Source organism: Theobroma cacao, chromosome 9, assembly GCF_000208745.1.
Source record: "Theobroma cacao cultivar B97-61/B2 chromosome 9, Criollo_cocoa_genome_V2, whole genome shotgun sequence".
Taxonomy (NCBI): Eukaryota; Viridiplantae; Streptophyta; class Magnoliopsida; order Malvales; family Malvaceae; genus Theobroma; species Theobroma cacao.
Window position 1 is genome coordinate 9,869,095 of NC_030858.1, and position 3,195 is coordinate 9,872,289.

Sequence of the window (3,195 nt, forward strand, 5' to 3'; positions counted from 1 at the left end):
TGAGGTAGTTCTTTATCCATAAGTTTGTGATTTAATTACTTTTTGTACTTATGTAGATAAAGCCCATGGAATTATATATGCCTTGCAAAGGAATTGTATTGGGATACAATTATGAGATTCTTATGCACTAAAGCATTGTTCCTAAAAGTTCTTGATCATTATATTATTAAGACAAGACATCAATAACGCTCAAAGATTGGCACATGTTATGTTCCTTACTTGTGAACTAAGCAATCGTTCTCATAGGTTGAAGTATAGAGATACTTGGAACTAGCATGTGGGTGCTTGCCATGAGAGAGCGAGTTCACTAAACATGACCCGCCATGAGAAGTGCATTTGGTATTTCACTCAAGTGTCTATGCAATACTTCTCATGTGTCAGTTGTGTAAATACTCCATAGACTTGAGACACCAGGTTGTTTTATGTGTGAAGTGCTATGCTTTGATTTCATCCCTTTGGGTGCCTAACCAAGAATGCCAAAACAGGATGCTTTTGGGTATAGCATGAAGCATGTGAAGACAAATGAGTGGTCAAGATAGGAATCATCACTTCAAGTGATTCAAGGGGAAATATCTCATTAGTTCTTGGTTGATATTAGCTTAATCAAATCCTTGGCCAAGGTGATTAGGAGATTATGAAATGAGTTTCATAAGTCTCCATAAAGCTAATGATCTAATTGCAAGAACAAATATGGAGATCAATAAGAGCAAGCACTGCACCAAGCTATTATCATCTTCGAGATATATGATGAGGGAATGAATTACACTGAAAAACTGTACACTGAAAGGTTGTCAAAGAATCCTTTGACTCTCCTAACAATTGGGTGGCCATGATGCATTGTTAGATGCCAATCATGATCTATGAAATTGAATTAGTTAATTTATAATTGAATATGATTCAGTTAAATTAATTAATTAATAATGTTATAATTCAATTCTATTGCCAACATGTTAGGAACCTAATGGGTCACACACAAAGGTTGCAATTTGAATTAAATTGAGAGTGTGATGATTTAAGTTAGACTTAAATCAAATTCTAGGTTTTAACTATTAAGGACCTAATTAAAAGAGTTTAATTAGGTATTGGTTAACTATTATAATTGTTATAATATTAAGGACTTATTTTGTAAATTTTAATAAGTTAAACTTAGATATAAATATCACATTATAGCCACTCCCTTTTTTTCAGTGGAGAAGGATTTTTCTCTTGAGTGCTGCCACTCTTAAGACGTTTATTATCTTTTGAAAAACTTCTCCTTTGATTCTTTGCTGGAAATGAAAGAAGAAAAGAGGACAAATTGTTGTCCACTTGCTAGCACAAGCCCGTGGCATAAAGCTCTCTCCTTGAGAAGGATCCGTTGCAATCGTGTGTGCATCATTGGAGGCCAAGCGATTGAGTGGCTGGGATTCTTTCACACCAAAGCTGTTCATGTTTTATCACCAAAAGGAATCCATTTGATTACGATATTACTTGGAAAGGTATATTCTTTTTCTGATTTTATGTGGTACATAATTTTGCATTAAACAACCAATGTGATCCAAAAGTAGGAGGCATGGTTTTATTTTATTTTAATTTTTTTATTCCGCTGCATTGATGTTCTAATCATATCATTCCTAGCAGTGGTATCAGAGCCTCCCTTGGCTCGTTTTAATGCAAAGGTATCTCTTGTTATTGTTAATTTCAATTCTGATTGGATGTGAGGGATTTGGAAGAAAGCAAGTAAGTGTTAAATTTCGATTATGTTTTAAAGTAGTTTATCACATATTTGAGTTTTGATTTTTAATACTTATTTGTTTCAGCAACTAATCTTGCTTAAGTGTCTCAATTTTGTAGAACAATAAGTGCATGAGATGCACAAAGAGTTTAGCAAGAAAAAGATTCGAATTCATGGGAAACGAGATGCGGTTTGGTGATAGAATTCGATTCTGTCCAGATTTGCATGTGGTTTGATTTTCAGTTTTTAATAGGGGTCTAAAAGCCTCCAAAAATTCTGAAAAAATTTGGAAGTAATCTAAATTGAAATTGTTTCAATATGATTAATTATCAGCTGAAAATGGTGAAGGAAAGGCTGTGAAATCATGGCTGAAACCGTTGCTGCCAGTAGTAGTTTCAGGTCATGATTTTGCTGAGAAAGTCATCTTCAAAGAGTCCTAAAATTGTGCAATTGTTGTACCTTTTTGGATAAATTTTGAAGTTTGAATATGTTCAAAAGATTTCTGGAAAGATCACTAAAATTAAGGGATTTAATCCCTTGATTTATGCCATCATAATGCCACATATGCAACCCAAAAACTGCAGCTATGTGCAGGATACATAGGCTGCTTTTTTGGGGTTTTGACCAGATAAATGAAGTCCAAAAATTATGAAATTTTAATATGGAAAGGTTCCATATGTTGGCTGACCATGGTTAAAATTTGGGAATTAAATTCCCTGATTTGATGCCGCATCAAGCCATAAAACTGACTGGTACACTGCTGCCAGAATTTTGTAAAGTCATGATTTTTGGGATTTTAGTGTCCATATTTGCAGCCTAAATTGGTGCAATTAAAAACTCTAATTTACTATACAATATCTTATGGAAAATTTCCAAAAAGATAAATTTTGATATATTTAAATTAGGGAATTTGATTCCTTAAAATAAGGATATCAGAATTTAATTGATCACATCCATAAATTTAGGAATTTGATTCCTACAAATATGGGAGTGTGATAAATATGGACAAGATAAATATCATGAATTAATTTCCTTCTTTTAAGAAGTGAAATTGGAATATGACACTTAAATATAATTAAAGACAATGTTGTCTTAAATATTATATTTAAATTATCTAATGAGATTAGATAATTGAAGACACATAATCTTTAATTTAAAAGGATTAGTAAAAGTTACTTAAAATGTTTAAAGATTACAAATTAAAAATGTTTTAATTTGTAATAATATTTTAATTCTAATCCTAATGAGATTAGGAATGGATAATATTACTAATACTAATTAGTAAAGACTTTCCATACATGGAAGACTGTTTCCATACACGGAATTAAAAATGAACTCGAAATTAGTTGCACACTAATTTCGGATGCCCCATATGATTAACAATTAGAATAAGACATAGTTTTAATTTTATGTTCATGTGGATGGATATATGTGGATGATTATGGACTATGCCCAATATGATTGTGGATGTATGGTTAAAT

General features: G+C 32.0%; 1 long non-coding RNA gene across 1 annotated transcript; it reads left to right on the forward strand.

Annotated features, from left to right (window-relative positions):
* On the forward strand, nt 1,387–2,071 carry LOC108663483. Its single transcript, XR_001929544.1, has 3 exons — nt 1,387–1,478; nt 1,621–1,719; nt 1,834–2,071. It is a non-coding gene; the product is annotated as an uncharacterized LOC108663483 (long non-coding RNA).